Source organism: Physeter macrocephalus, chromosome 20, assembly GCF_002837175.3.
Source record: "Physeter macrocephalus isolate SW-GA chromosome 20, ASM283717v5, whole genome shotgun sequence".
Taxonomy (NCBI): domain Eukaryota; kingdom Metazoa; phylum Chordata; class Mammalia; order Artiodactyla; family Physeteridae; genus Physeter; species Physeter macrocephalus.
In genome coordinates, this window is record NC_041233.1 from 48651990 (window position 1) to 48671022 (window position 19033).

Sequence of the window (19033 nt, forward strand, 5' to 3'; positions counted from 1 at the left end):
TTGGAAGGTATCCACCCAATACCCACACTGGACTGCTGCATGAGAAAGAAGTACCTCTTATATTGTGTTCATCCACTGAGGTTTTGGTATTTATTTTTTTACAGTGGCTAGAGTTGCCTTAAATAATACGAGGTATGTACAGAATTTAGAATCCAAGCATTGTAAATCTGTCTAGATTAAAATAGGTCACTGGGTAAATCAACTTGGGAGACAGCCACCAGTAGGAAGGCAGGGGGTGTACAGTGGGCAGTTGTACCTTCTGACCATTTCTCCCACAGCGCATGGAGTGAAGAGAGTGGAAACCTCTGCTTCAATGAGGTATGATGACAACCCCTAGCGCAATACCTGACACACAGGATATTGTCAGGAGTATTTGTTGAATGTTAGCCTACAGTGAATTTGTGGGCATGATACCATTTATTCCTCTTATGCAAATATTTTGTAGCATTCAACAAGCATTCATTTAATGCCTATTGTGTGTCAAGTGCTTTGCCTGTCAGGACTTGGCTAAGAAGCAGGGGCTCACCTTTGAGGCAGGGCTAACTATTGGAGGTCTAGCCAAGAACTGCCAGGTTCCCATGGCCTCCTGCAAATCCACTTCAGAGCCCAAGGATCTAGGGCCTTGATTGTAGGGCCATAGATTCCTCCCAAATCAATTTCTTCTCCCTCCTCACCTGTTTTGTCTCTCAATTTCCTTTCCCATCTTTTCTCCTCTGCTTGTTTTCTCTCTCTCCATCCTCCCCTTCTCCTCCCCTTCCTCTTCCTTCTCTCCTTCTCCCTCCTTTTTCCTCCTTTTACCCCCTCCTAGTTTTTTCCTTTTGGTTCCTCTTCTTTCCTCTCCTGTTCTTTTTCAACCTCACCTTGATTTCTGCCTTCCCAGCTCTGGTTGGTGTTTCAGATGCTGGAAGCTTCTCGTTCTACATCAAAGCCTCAATCTTAATAAATTCTGCTGCAGGTTCCTAGAAGAAAGGGTCAGTTCTGTCTCCACTGGTCCTAGTTGTAAGTAATAACACATACAAAGTACCAACTTGAGCCTTTCAAGGAGCTTTTACTTTGATGAGTATTATTCTGGAAAAGATACCCAAGAACCACAGAGTATTAAACATGGAAAGGACATTGGAGGTCATATAAGTCACCTGTCTCTTCCCTTGACAAATGACAAAATTGATACCAAGAGAGGGAAAGTGGTTTTCCCCACAAAGCCAGCTTGGGTCAGAACTAGGACGAGAACCCAGATCTCCCTACCCCAAGTGCTCTTTCCATTACCCAGTGATTCTCATTTGATTGACCCCATACCACCAAGAAGTGTGGAAATATTTTAGGTGGAACTTGAGGCTTTCATAACGGAAATTACAGCAACTTTATTCCCCGTAAGGCCTCTGCAATTAAAAATCTACCATGAAAGTGGAATATGAGAGAGGATACTATACACATTTAAATATTCTCTTCAGAAAAAAATGTTCCTGTTTCTTTCAAGAGGAAACTAAGCTCTTTGATAATGGGTGGACAAGAGATTTTGAGAGTCACTGTACTTCACTAATTAGATTATTCTTGGTCCATGCTTGACATTCTTAGGGCAATTGATCACCTCTTCACAGGTTTGCTACCACCCCCTCTCCACAGCTATAGTTTCCAGTCATTATACCAGGCAATTTTACAGCACATTTTAAGAAATCAATCCAAGTTGTTGATCTGAGTTGGCAGTGTCTTGATTTATGAACACTGTTCTGTGAAATGTGATCCAGTTGACATTTATACTCCACTCATCCATACAGCATGAACCCATTTTTGCTCAGTGCATACTCTACTCATAGGAAATCCTAATACTGCAGGCAACTTGCTATGGATGCTCTGGCTAGCTCCAAATCATGATCAGCACCTCCAGATGAGGCTGGTGGCGATCCTGCACTTAAGGAGGCAGGCAGCATAACCTCCTGGCACAAAAATTTGTCTCTGTGTTCATTCAGTTCTATTTGAATCCCTGCTCTGACACTTTCTAGCTGTGTTATTTTGGGAAAGTTGCTTGACCTCTCTGATCCTCAAATTTCTTGTCCTTAAATTGAATATTATAATAGTATCTACTTAAGGGGTGTGTGTGTGTGTGTGGTCTTGGGAATAAAGAAAAAATACCGTAGGATGTGTGACTAGCATGTGGCAGTTAGTGCTCAGTAAATTTTAAGTTATTAATTACTGTATTAAACATTGCCATTATCATTTCCTCCTCCTATTCTCTTCCCGAGTTTAAAAGAAGGTTATCTATGTGAACGCACCTAGTACAGCTAAGGTCTGCTTACTTTATATCCGAAAAATTAAAATGAGTTCTATTCAAGACATTCTGAATAACCTCTTCATTTGCCACAATAATATTGAAAAGTCCATCTTTATTGGGTTGGTTGAGCAGAGAAAATCAACTACATCAACATATATATTTATTGAGTTCAAAACACTTATTATTCTGCTAAGAACTTTATGTTTTTCTCATTTAATCTTTATAGAAACTCTCAGAGAACTCAAGTAATTTGCTCACCATCATACAACTAGGAATGGACAAAGGTGCAATATGAACTCTGACCTGTTTGAATTCTGAAGACCATGCCCTTTCTATAAAGCAATGTCATCCACCCTGCACCACCCTGCACAGAAGGAGAGATAACCACTAGATTTCACTCACCACTGACATCACAGCCATTTCTCCTCAACTACAATCAAAATGGCAAGGGCAATGGCTCTCCTATGTGGACATAGACTCCTAGAGTGCTCCCTGAGGATTCAAGACCTTGGTTTCCTCCAAACCAGTCCCCCATCCCTTGTTCATACTGTCCATCCTGACTTTGGATGATGTCACTAGCCCCTTGTGTCATCACTCAGCTCAACTGCCTCTTTATAAGAAGAGAGTAAGACTAGGATGGTCAAGCTAAGGTGGTGAGGTCTGGATGGGCAGACTCAGGTCATACCCAGCTATTTCCAGCCCCAGGAGAAGATCTGGAAATTTGCCTGCACAGTAAAGAAAAATGGTCAAATCACATGTCTCATCAATCATGTGTGATGTGAAAGATTGAGGTAAGCCAGAAAAATAATGACCAATTCGCAAATGCTTGTTTTCTATCATTTGTTTTGAATCCCATCACAGAAGGCAAGGCCACTTAACCATTGTAATTTGGTCTTGGGATAATTTTTTTGAAATATAAAGTTTTTATCTTTTCAAAAGGGAACATTATTCCTTACTGCTTGTATCACAATTTAAATACAATTTTACATTCATAAACCTTTCTTTTCGAACGTTCTTTGTCAACAGCTGAAGGTAAATAAAAATAACATTTGAATAATGTATGCTGATAAAATTCATAAAGGGAAGAATGTTTATAATAGAATTGAAAAATCAATGCCGTCAAACCCCTACACAGTCTAAAAACCCATATTCAAAACACATTATTATTTTAAGGACAGTGACATTTCAAAGCTGTTAGGATGTCTTAAGCCCTTCCAAATTATATGACCTGAGAATATTAAATAATTATTTCTTTTGATTTTTGTCCGTACCTATTCCAGGAATAAAGGGAAAGACAATTATGCAAACAAGCCTGGGCAACTTGCTAAAAGGATCACGAACCACAAGTGTTGTTCAGATGCCCATATTTTATGTTAGATGCATCTCCTCAAAGAGTGGAAAACGGATCTCTAATTTTTCCCCCAAGAAAGTTCTCAGTTCAGAGTGTATTTCAGCTCCCAGGGTTTTAAGCTCAAAACATAAGCCAAGTGTAAAAATATAGGAGGGTTTTTTGCTATTCCCCAAAACAAAGGGTCTCTGGGTATCAAAGACCGTATTATACATATTTTTTCAAAAGGCACAGTCCATGCAAGTTAGGAGCTAGAGAAAACTAAAGAGAAATTCAGCATGTCAGCTTTTCTTGGTCTTGAATTTCCCAGATAATTGTCCACATATTTGTTGCATTTTGTGTAAAGAAATACAGCCATCATTTTGTTGAGACAGAAGCACCTTTTGGATTTCTTTAGTTCATTTATTAACTTATTTTATGGTTCAGCATGGGCTGAGTGATGAGGCCATTCATATAATCCAGCCGCATGTTGGGGTCAAAGCCACCAGCCTGTGACTATAGAATCCTGTCTTCTACTCAAGTCGGCTAAACACCATGAATAAACAAGGGAACAAGAGCTGAGTAACTCTTATCAGGAAAAAATATACAAATTCTGTGCAATCAATATGAATCTAGCACACCAGCTGGTGAGGAGCAGTGAGAAACTAAAAATGATACTGTTGATTTTAAAATAGTGGAAGCCAAGACTTGCCAGTAAATAGTCACATTCAACTAACATTTATTGAGTCCCAGCGGTACACTAAGGCCCATGCTAAGCACTTCCCATGTATCACCTCCTTTCATCTTCACAAGAACCCAGCAAAATAGGAGTTATGGAATTTTTTTTAGAGGTGGAAACTGACATACCTCCAGGTTAAATGACCGGTTTCAAGGCCTTGCAGCTGGTAAGTCAGGGTTTCCTGACTCTACTTGAAGTAGTTCCTCCCAGAAGTAGACTCTGAGCCAAGTTTGAGTACAAGTGTTAAGAAGAAAGTGTTCCCAGGAGCAGGGAAGCAGGATAGGAATGGGCAAGGAAACAGACAAGGGTGCAATTTTAGATGAAGCCTCAGATTGAGATTTTGCTTTGAGGCAAGTGAACTAAGACTTTGTGCTCCCTCATCAGTTCATCTGTGGCTGGCCTGGCCACTTCCCTTCCTGCAGAGCAACCTTTTAGTTAGGAGCATTTATCAGCAAAGCAATCAGAAGTTGGATGCAAAGAGAAGGTGAAAGAATGTCATAGGAGCCTACTCTAGTCTCCAAGACTTGCGCTTCCTGCTGGGTTCTGTGTGTGTGTGTGTAACTTTGGAATACGGTTTTTTTCCCCAAAACTATGGAACCAAAAGTGTAACAGAATAAAAGCACCCAAAGCAAGACAAACATAAGGAAGAGACAGATATTCCAAAGGGCATCTTCAAAGATTGCACAGTTACACAGTTGGGCAATTTCTTTAGTTCCAACAGAAAAAAAAAAAATCATCTGTATAAGACCTATGGCTTCACAGAGTTTGTGTGACATGCAATATATTCCCTTGAGCTTTCCTGGAACTGAAGGGAAAAGGAGACCATTTTTGTTATTGTTTTGTTTCCTCCCTCCCTTAATTTCACATTTTTGAAAGCCTATATTTGGATGAATCAGCAGTATGTTGGTGTAATAAGTCAAGCAGGACAAAGTCTATGACTGTTTCCTAATAAAAAATGAAGTATTAGTACTCACATCTTGCTACATGTTTTAAAAGGCCCCCCTCCTTTTTTTCCTTCTGCAGCTTCTCTTCACATCTTTATTTCTCTTGGGTATATAATTGTTCTGATTAATAGTGGAAACAATGACATTTACTTGAATGAGCTGTGTTAGCATTTCTTCAGTGCTTACCATCACTTTACCAATCACTCCTGGGAGCATACCTGCTCCAGGACTCTCTTGTAACCAGGGGGTCTCGTCATCTCTACCTCTTTTCTCCTGTTCCAGGTGCCATTATGGGCTATGAACTTGTGTGCCACCCCCAGGCAGGAGTCTATTTTTAACACTGTGATTGACCTTCATTGGGAACCAGAACCACAGTCAGCTGTGAATCTTCCACTGAGAACGATAAACGTATTTGCTAAGAGGGACTAAGCCCTCTCTATGGTATGAGTTACATGCTGTGTTCCATTTAACTAACCTAGCAAATTACATGGAATGCATAGTATGGTTTTAGTGCTAACTTTCCATCCCTCTTCTCAAGGATTGGAAGAAATGCCTCGGACCCTGCCTTATTTGTGTCCTCATCATTCCATGTCATCCATGTTCTCCATCCTTCATTGATCCTCGTCCCGGCTCATTCCATTTCCCTTGCTTGTCTTTGTCAAAATGGGTACTTCATTTTGATTAGTCTTTGTTCTTCAGAGAATTCTCTCCTTCCAGAGTTGCTCAAAGCGCATGCTTTCCACAGAGGGCTGAATCTGGCTCTCCCAAATTCAACTTACGCCATTCCTTGGTGAAAGAACAAGAGGAAGGTTGGTCCTCTTGCAACACACACTCTATAACCAGCCAACCATAACCACCAGTTACACCAGAAATAGCTTCCTTCTCCTGCACTGTCCATCCTCTGACTTAGGCCTGCTGAGTGATGTTATCCGTGTGTGAGTGTGCACACTTACTCTCTGTCACAGTTGTGCACATGCATCAGGAAGCACTCCATGCTCTTATGTCCCCCCCACATGTGGGCTTCACAGAGGTGCTCTGTATGTGGGCAGGGCCCGAGGCTCGGCGTGTGCTCATGCATAGCTACCTAAGTTACTGCTCCACGTGGAAATGTAGACTGGGGATTGTAATCACCTCTTGGGCCAGTTCTCAAAATCTCTCCCCCAAAAAGAAGAGAAATAGGGAGATTGACTGATTCCTTTTAATAATCAGGACAACTAGTGAAATATAACCTGTCACTTACCACTAATCAAACATGAGAGTTTCAAAGTTTCTGTGACTTCAGAAAAGGCACTTATGCCTAATTTATAATCAGTTCCAGAAAAGTAAGTGACATTCCATAAATCAAATACAAGATAGTCAAACTAGGGTACATTAACATCACATTTAACTATATTTTTTAAATCATATGAAGCAATAAATTGAGATGGATTAGTAACTGGAGAGAAGTTGAGAAATGTTAGGTATCTGAAAAGACACTTATCATCACACATGCAATTTACTAGCAAATAATACTGATTGCTTCCATTATAGAAGAAGCCAGATTCTGATAAAGGGGAGAAATATTTCATAAGCATTTCTAAAAAGATGCTAAAATATTGCAAACCTCTTTCTACTTTCACATGGATGAAGAACTGAACTCATATTCTCATATTAAAAACTCTTTGTCACTCTCCTATAAATCACTTCTCATTGCTCGAAATGTGGGCCAATTCTGTAGTCATATCCTCATGTTTTTTTATTGCTGTGGACTAAAATCCACCACAGGCTTTCAAAGAAGATTCTGGGATGATGCATTTTAAAAACTACAGAGGTAGAGTTCCTTAGCATAGAGATAGTTTGTAATTCAGAGGTAATTTCATACAAAGGAATCATGATAGTAAAATATCATTACCACTGTGTTGTTTTTAATGTAGCATCTAAAATGATTTAACTTGGATTTTGGAAGGAACTCATGCGAAAGACAGAACTAAAACTTTTTTTTTTTCCCCTGAAAATAATATAGTGTAGATGCTGGAGGGAGGGAGACGCAAGAGGGAAGAGATATGGGAACATATGTGTATGTATAACTGCTTCACTTTGTTGTAAAGCAGAAACTAACACACCATTGTAAAGCAATTATACTCCAATAAAGATGTTAAGAAAAAAATGGGTAGAGTAGAGAAGTCTGTTGGTCACTGTCATCCATTTTGAATGTAGACATGGTCAGACGTGAACTGGTGCCAGGCAAAGCCAGATCTTTCTCTGACTGGTTCATAATTTCTGTGCTTCTCCCCATTGCTCAGCCTTTAGATGAATCTCTGGGTATTACTATCTTTTTATTTTTCAGGACTAACTAAGGTTTCTGAGCTTCACTCTCTTTTTCCTAATTATAACTTCTCAAACATATGACCAGTTTCAGATTTTATAATGTCGGATACAACCAAATGAAACAAAAATGCTCACTGTCTTAGCTTACCAAGGACACAAATCTCAAGCGTCTAAGAGATGGTGAAAGGAATGAGAATATGATGAGGTTCCTAAAGGATATGGAAATCAATGTCTTTGATTCTCCTTGGAAAAATAAAAATAAAAAATCATACTCAAGATGAGAGAGCACTGAGCCTTTGTCAGGGGCAGGACTTATGTAGAGTTCTTATTGCTTGCACAGATGTTTGAGACCTGACTTTAAGATTGAAGTGAGTTCATTCTTATCAACAGTTGAAGGTAAAATTCTATCAGCAATCCCTGAGTTTAAAAAAATAAACAACCCTGTCTGTCTGTCTGTCTATCTATCTATCATCTACCTATTTTTGTTCATTATTCTGTAAGGAAAAATTTAAGACTTTAGAAAGGGAAAAAGGATTACTAGATATCTATCAGCAGAATGCCAGAGTCCCCGGATAGTCTGCTCTTACAGGGATGTGAACCGTTGTCTTTCACTAGGCTGTTACTTAACTAGTAGAAAATGGACGGTAATGCAAAGCTCTGCAAATGATTCCTGTTCATGGCAATGCAAATGAATTTTGTTCAGTAGAGAATATAATCTCTGTAAATCAAATCCTCACATTTGGACCAGTTCTAACACCTTACCTGTTCCCTTCGTAATGTGTCAGAAATATTTTTGACACGTGTTCATTTTATATCTATATGAGAGTCAGAATTTTATATTTGTTGGAAGGCTATCCTTTAACAATACTCAATAAGGGACTTCTTTTCCTTTTTAGAGCTAAAATGATTCTGGAGGAAGGGCAATGATGCCAGTAGGAGCAGAATCATTTAGTACCACTTGTGGAATACTTTTGCAGAGAAAATAGTTGGGATATGGTTAGGGATGGGGCAGGGCTGAAAGCACTGTGATATTGGGAGCAAAGACCCAGTTTTGTGCTACACACACACACACCTTTATAGGTGTACACTACACAAATATGCTTATGGGGGAAAGGGAGAGGAGAGAGACATTTCTTTTCCTGAAACTTTCCTCTTACCCTTTATTTGTTTCTTGACTTAATATTTCTTACACACATCATTATTTGTTTTGCTTTCTTCCTGAAGAAATTTCACAGAATGCTTGCAATTTATACAGCAGATATATTTATTTTGGCATGCTGTCACTTTCATTTCTTTCAAGAGAAAATAATTTCAAAATACTTTGTCAGTAAACATTTTTTACATCTGTCTTTCTAGACTATATATCATTTTTGTGTGCTTGTTCAGGGGCACCTTACAGAGCTAGCCACTATTCTTTCACACACCCAACCCCTATAATTAACTAAAAACATCAGTTGATTTTTAAAATTTTTTATTAAATGTTATAGTGCTTTCCTGTAAGCTACCAGGGCAGATCCTGGGCAAGCCTGTGAACCATGAATAAGATGCAGCCTATGATTAGGGAACAGAGCAGAAAAGCTCAACTGAAAGCTGTAGGATTAGTGATGGAGGCTGGCTCAGTGATTCCCAAGTAGAGTTTGCAGTTGTAGACTGAGCAAAAAGGCAGGCTCACAATAGAGTGTGTGTGTTGAATACGCCTATTCAACTCAGCCTGGTACTGAAACACTGTTCATCTGTTTCCTTCTCTGGAAGTTGTCATCAACTGATGCTGTGTCCCCACAGATGGCCATGAGCCTGGCCAGGGAAGGCCTTGGCAGGGTACCCAAACATGTTTCTTTCTCTAAACACAAGAGCTCCAAAACTTCATAGCCATCTTGAAGGGACTAACTGCTATAGAGGTAAAATGTCCAAGAAAGGGTAATAGAGAGAACATCAAGGAAGAGGCATTTGCCCAGTGAAAGTTTGTTCATACTTCTTTGCCCTTGCCTTAGGGTGAAGGAGAATTCCTCTGCAGACCTGTGAATGTCTGGGGCCGCACTTAGCCCAGGCTGCAAACACAAAGCTGGATTATCAGAGGAGACCAGTATCACCTCCATAGCAGGGAGGCATCTGGTCTCAGGCTTGGACTCAGAGCATCTGCTTGGTGCTGCCTATCTTGTATAACTTAGTGTCCAGACCACTGTATGACTCTCTACTTTCGAGCTTGGTAGTTCTTGCTTTGCTGGAGCTGAAATATCTTGCCACCTTCCTTGACTTATTATATGAAAATCAGGTGAAAGCCAGTTTATTTCAGTCATACACATTCAGGGTCGGTGCTTGAAGATGAAAGAAGTGGCAGGTTTGACAGTACAAGTAAAGAGAGTCTAAGAAATGAAGAAGAAAATACCTATCTTTAATCTAAAATTGCTCAGACCTAACTAGGTTTTTATTACAAAGCTATTTATTTAAAAAAAAAACCTTCAAACCCACAGAAAAGTTTATATGTATAATTTTTGCTGAATCATTTGAGAGAATGTTGTAGTGTCACAATCCTTCATCCCTAGGAAAAAGGACATTCCCTTACAGAATTACAATGCAATGATCAAATCAAGAAGTTCAACACAAATATGATACTATTCTTCAATATATAGTCCATGTTCAAGTTTCACCACTTGTCCCAGTAATGGCCTTTATAACAAGTTATATTTTTTGATTCAAGACTCAGCATAGTAATAATTCTTTTCAGTCTCCTTATATCTAGATCAGTTTTCAGCCTTTCTTTGAATTGAATTAGACATTTTTGAAGAGTACAGGCCAGCTTTTTTGTAGAAAGTCCCTCAGTTTGTGTTTGTAGGATGGCTTCCTTATGATTAAATCCAGGCAAATTTTTTTTTTTTTTTTTTTTTTTTGCAGAAATTCTACATAAGTAATGTTGTGTCCATCTCAGCACATCAAATCTGGAATTTTATGTTGTTATTTTGTTTCATTATTGGTGACATTAGCTTTGATCATAATGTTAAAAATGAATCCTGTACAGGATTCGGCAGCAGAAAGAGAATGAAGGATAGTATAAAAGCTTTATTTCACTCTATTAAGTATATTATTGTATCTAATATAGTAATATGTGAGGAGATACTTTCAGACTATGGAAGTATCTTGTTCCCAAATAAACATTTTAGCTAATGATTTAAATATCTGTAATGATTCTTCCTTGAATCAATTAATACTATAGATTTTGAAAGTAATGATTTTCTATTTCATTTATTTCACATACAATGTTAAGAATTCTGCTGAAAAGGGGGGCTTCCCCTTTCTCTGTTTCTTCCTCCCTCCCTCTCTCATTTCATTCTAATGTGACAGCTCCCTTTTTCTCTGATATTTTATTAGAATTTTAACCTGTTTGCACTGGAAAGTCTATTGACAAAAGTCACTTTGTGGTTATTTGAACCATGTGGATAACAAAGGAAAAGGACCTTTATCACCCTCTTCATCTCTGTATCTACTCTACCATATGCTTCACTATTATCAGTGTGCACAAACATTTAATACATCCCACAGAAAGAAATATATTTTCCATTATAACCCTGTGTTCATTTACCTATGCATTAACATAAGCTGAAAAATATCACTTATGTTTATTACCCTTAACATATGCAAATCATATTTTCTAGTCTATTCTAGTTTTTTTAAATAGTGACATCCACCTGTATTAGTCTTCTCGGGATGCCATAACAAAATACCATAGACTGGATGGCTTAAACAACAGGAATTTGTTTCCCAGTTCTGGAGACTGGAAGTCCTAGATCAAGGGGTGGTCAGATTTGGTTCCCCGTGAGGGCCCTTTCCCTGGCTTTGCAGACGCTTGCCTCCGCACTGTGTCCTCATGGCAGAGACAGAGAGAGAGAGAGAAGGAGAGGGAGAGGGAGAGGGAAGAGAGAGAGAGAGAGAGAGAGAGAGAGAGAGAGAGAGAGAGAGAGGGAGGGAGGGAGGGAGGGAGGGAGGGAGGGAGGGAGAGAGGGAGGGAGAGAGAAAGTTCTCTGGTGCTCTCTGGCATCTCTTCTAATACCTCATGACCTCATTTAAACCTAATTACCTCCCAAAGGACCCATCTCCAATACCATCACACTGGGCATTCAGCTTTCAACGTATGAATATTGCGGGGCACACAATTCACCCCATAAATTGATCTCATATCAATTACTGGGTAACAACCCACAGTTTGAAAAACTTTGTTCTATGGCCCATATTTTGCCCAGTCCCTGAACTCTAGGGATGTTTCCACTAAGTTCTATGTTACATCCCCTCCTATTTTCCTAACCACGTGCACACGTAAACACTACAGCCCTATATGATGTGGAGATAAATAGGACTGAGAATTTATAATGGCAAACATTCCTTGAAATTAAAAAAAAAATCAAATATGGCCTCCCAAATTCAAACAAATTATTTATAATATAAAAACAAGTTTCTAGCTACTTACAGAGTTGCAGCTACATTAAATCATTGTTGTCTGGTATTCACAGCAACTAGGCACTTTTTATTCATGGAAGCTGTTTGCATGTGGGACCCCTGGATTATTCATTACCACTCCGTTTCCTGGTCGTTTCAATTACTCATTTCCCTTAACCAGGTTGACTGATTTTCTTTCTTTCCTCAAATAATTCATTGTTTGACTGAGTCGACCAAGTAACAGCTTGTGTTCTGGAGATAATGCAAGTAAATGCAGAGCTGACAGCTAATCTAGATGAGATCATTTGTTTTGGGTGGATCTTAATATGGTCTTAAGAAAAACAACCATCAGAAATTATCCCTGGACAGATAAGCTAATAATTTTGAGAAACAGAAGGCACTATTATTCAGGCTTCCCTTCTTTTTAATTTGTTTCTTAATAATTTGAAGCTACTTGGGAATGATGAGAATAGATACCAAATATTTCCTCTAAGCTAATAAGATATTTTTGTTAGAAATTTAACAAATAAATTCACTTTATTGTCTCAAGAAGGTCCACAGAAAGAATTGCCAGGGTTCACTCAAACCTGAAATCAACTTGAGAATATCATTGAGTTATACTACCAACTCTCTAGGACTGGGTCATTTAGAATATTTCATAATGCAGTGTATCCTGGAAAGCTGTATTTCTCCAAACAAGAGAGTTTGATGTGTTCACCATTAAGGTTTTTCTTTGGTGAATCTAAGGGTGATTGGTGACTTCCATATTAAAATTGCCTGGGCTATAATCATCATTGTGATCATAATCTATGGTTTAGAGCTGAGTCTTGTATAGTCGTTCACTCTCTGTTGGTGCTAACTTATAACTCTTTCCTGTGTTATGCAATGTTCCTGTCTGAATAATTCCCACCAACCAACAAAGGTGGAGTAATCTCTACACAAACAGAAGTGTTGATTGGGGGCCTTAACTTTGAGAAGATATCAACCTCTTTATTGTCAACCAGTTTTTAACGACCAAAGATGGTCCAGAATCAGCAATACAGAATACGTATAACTCTGAACATTTTTCAGAGGAATAACTTGACATTATCTAGTGCCTGAGTTTTTATCCAAAGCTAAATTATACAGAATTCATGGAAGATTGCCTGTATGATCTGTGGCCCCTTCATTGCTCCATTTGCTTGAATTGAGAGAAATTATAAAAAGCAGTCATAATAAATTTGCCTTTACCTCTCTATAGGGATGTCACCGATTAAAACACTTATTGTCTTCTATACTTAGAGAATAGACAGAAGAACTTTTCCTTTAGTATCCCAAATGAGATAAGAGAATGATGAGTGGATATCAATTCAGACGAAAGTGATGAAATGTCTTTATTTGCCCAGGATAGCCTTGTCTTTACCTGTTGTTTTGCTGTAATTATTAATAGTGACTCCCTTTATCATTTTCAAAAGTGTCTGTGTTTTAAATATTAATCATTTGGTCCCCCTACCACAGGAACACAAATTCTACCCAGTTTGGGGTTAAGAAAAGGAGACAGAGCATCTCCCTTCTTAGAAACAGTTGGTTTCTTGCTTACGTTCTTGCTTACAGAGTTTGGCTTTGTGTCATGGGCAGAGCCCTGAACAAGTCTACCTGAATGCTAAGTGCAACATTGTAGCCAAGGATCTGGGAATGGTCAGGTCTTGGGAAAGTAAAAAATTCAGCTTTGGTTAAGTCTTAGAAGCAGTGTGGGCATTTGAATATTTCCCTGCAGCGTCTTGAACAGGAAATACAGGGTTAGGAACACTTTTTCTTCACAGTGATTATAGGAGTCAAAGTAAGACCATGGTCACAGAGGAAGGTGCTCTTAATTTTGATAAATTCTATGACACGCAGCTCAAACGTCGATGGTGTCCTATGTCCTCACACTGATGACTTTAAAATATTTGGATGTCGTAGAAATAATCTATTATTTCTATGGTATATATGGTCAAGACTACTGTTTGGAACGTTTTATTCACCTCTAAAGGGGCTGTAAAGAATAACTCTATGCATGAGTAACACTCGAGGAATAAAAACTATTTCTTTCCTTGAATATATTTATAAATCATCAGTGTACTTTTGTAATCCCAAAGAGTACAATATCCTAACATATGATACACACCAGAGTCACTATTTCTTTAAAAATCTTTTTCTAAAGATTGAAAACATAGCAGCAATTTGAATTTGAAAGTCAGACATCTTACAACAGCTAGCAAATTGCAGACTCACAAAGTCAGCTACCTTTTTATCCTTCCCTTGATTGAAGAATTGGACAGAAACGATCAAGATCAATCCAGGATGCATGAATTTCATCTTCTTCAGTTTCTGAATGTTGTATGAGGCCTATAATTTTGTCTACAAGATGACGCTTTTAGGGAGTGAACAAAGAAAGCAATTGATGCTTTATTCTTACTCTTGCAATGCATCTTGCTTAGTACCTTCTTCAAAGTACAATTGAGTGAATAGTGATTGCCCCTGCATAGGCGTAAATGCATATATGTGGAAGAAGCTAAAAATGAATGGCAGGAGGGCTTCCCTGGTGGTGAAGTGGTTGAGAGCCCGCCTGCCGATGTAGGGGACGCGGGTTCGTGCCCGGGTCCGGGATGATCCCACGTGCCGCGGAGCGGCTGGGCCCGTGAGCCATGGCCGCTGAGCCTGCGCGTTCGGGGCCTGTGCTCCGCAACGGGAGGGGCCACAACGGTGAGAGGCCCGCGTACCGCAAAAAAAAAAAAAAAAAGAAAAAAACATGAATGGCAGGAAAATAGCTTTCAACTTCCAAAACCATTTGCTCAGTCTGCTACATGAGGCCAGATCTGTGCAGTGGCCGTCAAGCCTAAAACAGAATAGACTCTTCCAGCTTTGTTGCTAACTTTGGGTCCGGTAATGTAAGGTAAACAGAAGCAAATGTTACTAATATAGGTTTTTCTACCTGTGGACGGGTAGAACATGAATCGTGTTTACTTCAATGCCATGTCTTTTGAGCACTTACTATGCACTTCGCATATTTTTAAGGTACACATTTGTGAAATTAGTCCGTGGATTCTATTCCATGAATGACTGGAAATAAATGTTCGGTTGGTTCAATTTACATAAATTTTTCTTCCTTTCCCCTTCCCCCATTATAAGTATTTCTCCTTAATCAAACAGTGTTATTAGAATGTAAATAAATTTTTTTTCCTAGCTAAATCATTTGCAAATGATTGCCCACAACTATTTCACCTCATGAATCTCCATTAATTGCATATATTCCTATTCAGCTCACACATATATAGTGAAAGCTCATTTAGGCACAATAATTAAGGAATGGACACTAACAGTTTATTGACCGTTCTGGTTAACTGGTAATTATATGATACATTTCCAAGAATTAAGCAAAATCGCAAGCACTATATAACACATCATTTACTCTTGTCTTTCACAGTCACGGGGAATTTCAGAATCTTCATGTGGCTCAGACTCCATCTATTAACTTATTTCATGAGCACCAAGACCTGTCAAAATTTATCTTTGGAATATACGTGTATGTGGACTCAGCCCTATTTTCCCCACCCCTGGTTAACTCACTCTTCCTTCTGAAATTGGAGAGATTATTAAAAAGAGAAGTTCATAATTTTACTCCTCTGCTTAGAACAATGGCTATTCTTTCAGGGTAAAATTCAAAATTTTCAGTATGGTCTAGACCATACTTACTTTTCAGGGTCATACATCATCAGCCTTCTCTATATCCCAATCCCACTCGGCACACATACGTCATCTCTACACCTTCAGTCTATCCTCTAATTAGAAAAATGATTTTCAGGTCGCAGAAGCCTCTGGCTACTTCCTGGCCTCCAGGCCTCTGCACCTGCTGCCTCTTTGACTGGGCCATTGTCTTCCCGTTCTACACTTTCTATCCCATTGCATGACTAATTCATATCCATCCTTCAGATATCAGCTTCACCACGGGTTTATCCAAGAGTGCTGCCTGCCTCTCTGATACGTCTTTGAGCCTTAGCCCAGTTGAGCATTTGTCTGTAGTGATCCCATAGCAGATCACTAAACATCTTTCATCCCAGCACTTATATTTTGGACTAAAATTCCCTGTATACCTCTTTATGCCCCCAAGTCTGGAAGGGCCTTCATGGTAATAAGTCTCACCATTAAAAACCCAACACCTAACACAGTGACTGTATATAGAAGTCACTCTATATATTTTAATTAAATAAATGAATGTACTGCTTTCCTTGATATGAAAAAGCATAAAATTTAATCAGTTTAAATATCAGTTTTCTATATGCACTATAATAAAAGATAGCAGATAAACTATTTACATTGAATCTTTAGCTACCTGAGCGTGTGCCCTAGAAAATTCTTTCTAAAATTAATACCGGATATTAACATGTTTGTCATTTAACTTCTTTTCATTAAAAAAATGTGCAGATTGGGCAAGTGCAGAGCTTGTTAGGTCAAAATCACCTGGCTGCCGTTCATAAAAATGTATATAAGATTCTGCTCATTTGCATGCTCTGATGATTACAAGATAAAATGAATTGCAACATATAAACTGAGAACAAAGATTTATAAAGTGAGAATGGCAGAAAATATGCACAAGGAACCATGGATGTGTTGTGTTAAACAGATTCTCAACTCTTGAGAAATTGCAAACTAAATATAGTAGCCTATGATAAAACTCTGAGAATTTAATCAAGCAATTACATACAGGAAGAGTATTTAATTAAGAGGTAATCAACAGGATTTCAGGTTTGTTAAGAAATAATCAAACCCAACTGATGTCATCATCATCCAAGAAAGCATCCTCATAAAGAACTGGCACCTCACATCCTCAAGGGTGTGACCCAAGTCCCAGAGCCTGGTGGAGATGCCTGAGAGAGGGCTCTCAGCTGTGCCAAAGTGAGAGGACCTGAGGCAGGAAGTCTGTCTTTGTGGTTATCAGCTTTGCTGTGGTGACTAATGACCCTCCAATCTCAATGGTTTCCAAACATAAATGCTTATTTCTCATGCACATTTCATGTTAGCTGTGAGTCAGCTATAGCTCTGTCTCAACATCCCTTTACTGCAGATCCAGGCTGAAGGAGAAGCACTTATTGGGACATGGCATCCTCGTGGGAAAGGAAACACAAGCAGCAATATTTAAACAAAAACTCACTGCTATGATTCTTTTCAGACGTGGCATATGTCACAACTGCTCACATTACATTGGCCAAAACAAATCATCTGACTAAGCCTGATATTAGACTGAGGAAGTATCTGCCACCAACCCAGAAGCCCTGAAAGTCACGTGCAGGCAGGGTGGGGTAGCGTTATGTACTCTTCTTATACAGAAGTGAATGAATACTTGGGATCAATAATATAATGGACCGTAGTCCTTGAACTGGGACATAGAGAGGACAGAGTCAAAATGAGGAACGTGGCAGGGGACATGTTAGTTTGGAAATGAAAGGCCTTGTGGGATAACATTTCTAAAACCTGTGTCTAGTCCATTATATATAGAGGCTGGAGGTTAAGGACTCAGGCACACAGATCTCAGATTGTCCTGGATAGGAATCTGGGCTATACTGTTTATTAGCTTTTTGACCTGGTGGGTCACATCACTTCTCTGAGCCTCAGTTTCTCTGGCAGAGTCTATTCTCTGCTCATGAAATATCAAAGAAAAATCCACATGCTTCTCTATATTTACTCACCCCACCTGCAATTGGAGTGAGGCCTGAGGCGGATTCTGGCTATAGGATTTTCTTCCTGTCCTATCTGGGGGGGGATAGGAAACTTCCAGACATAGCCCCTTAAATCTGCCCCGAGATCCTCGGCTCATTTTCTTCTCTTCTGCAGAGCAGGAGTTGAAGGAAGTATGGATCTCTGAACCACTCTTTGGAGAAGACTGACACAGGAAAGCCACCCAATCCACATAGGACTGTGCTGGGGTGACAACCCTGCGTTGTGTTAAGGCGTTGAAATCTGAAGATTTGTTTCTGAGGAATCACTGAACATTCATCTATAGAAGAGGACGAAGAGTATCTCCAGGGTTTTTGCAAAGATGAATTGAGATAATTTATGCAAAGCACAGAGCAGTGTCTGGCACACTTAAGGCTCGTTTTGTGGCAAGTGTTATATTTTAAGATCATGTTCATTTAGAGGTTAAGAATAAGGTCGTGAAGATCAATAGATGGAGTTTATATCCCAGCTCTGCTACTAACTAACCATGCATGTTAAGGACATTATTTAACTTCTCTATGCCTCAATTTCTTTATTTATAAAATGGCAATAAAAATAGCATCCAACTTACAAGGTTGTGAATGTATAATAAGATAATCCATGTGATGGTGATGATGGGTGATGATCTCCTGCCTGATCTACCGTTACAGAAGCAGAGTTGATTGTCAGGGAAAAGAACTAAAGTGACAAGCTTGTGTGGAGACTGAACTATGATTTTGATCTGATCAACTGAACTGACTAGTCACAACATAAGTACTGACAGAGCTGTCTCCATCCACAAAGACTGTACCCAGATCAGAGCAGAATGTCTATATCAGTAGGTAGATTTTCTGCTGAGGACAAGAGAAACTTAGGAGCTGGGAATACACATATACCATTTTGACTTTATGTTGTGTTTGTATTTCTTTTTTAGTAATTTCAACGCAGTAAGGGATGTAGCATTAAAAATTAATTTCTTTCAATTATAATAGTAATGTAGTTTATTGTAGAAAGTTAGAAGTACAGATATTTGTACAGAAAAAAATGCATAGTTCTCATCTAACAAACAATTAGTAATTTTTCTGTATTTACATTCAGCCTTTTGGTATGGATAAGCTTTGTTTATTTTAACATAGTTGGATTTTCTAATGTTATATTAAAATCACGACATAAACATTGTTGTCAAGGTCTTAAATGAATGTACCAGTTTACTTAACCATTTATTTATCTTGGATCATTTATGTTTCTTTTTTGCCATCATAAATAATGCTCCTATTAATTTTCCTGTTATATATTTCTGCATGTTT

General features: G+C 38.8%; 1 long non-coding RNA gene across 3 annotated transcripts in view; it reads left to right on the plus strand.

Moving 5' to 3' along the window:
• Positions 1-18676, plus strand: part of LOC114484543 (uncharacterized) — a 233148-nt gene extending 214472 nt beyond the window's left edge. For all 3 annotated transcript variants that reach the window (XR_008616112.1, XR_008616114.1, XR_008616113.1), the window contains 2 exons: positions 2496-3060; positions 17865-18676. This is a non-coding gene — a long non-coding RNA (uncharacterized lncRNA). The remainder of the gene's footprint in view (positions 1-2495; positions 3061-17864) is intronic.
• The last annotated feature ends 357 nt before the right edge of the window (positions 18677-19033 follow it).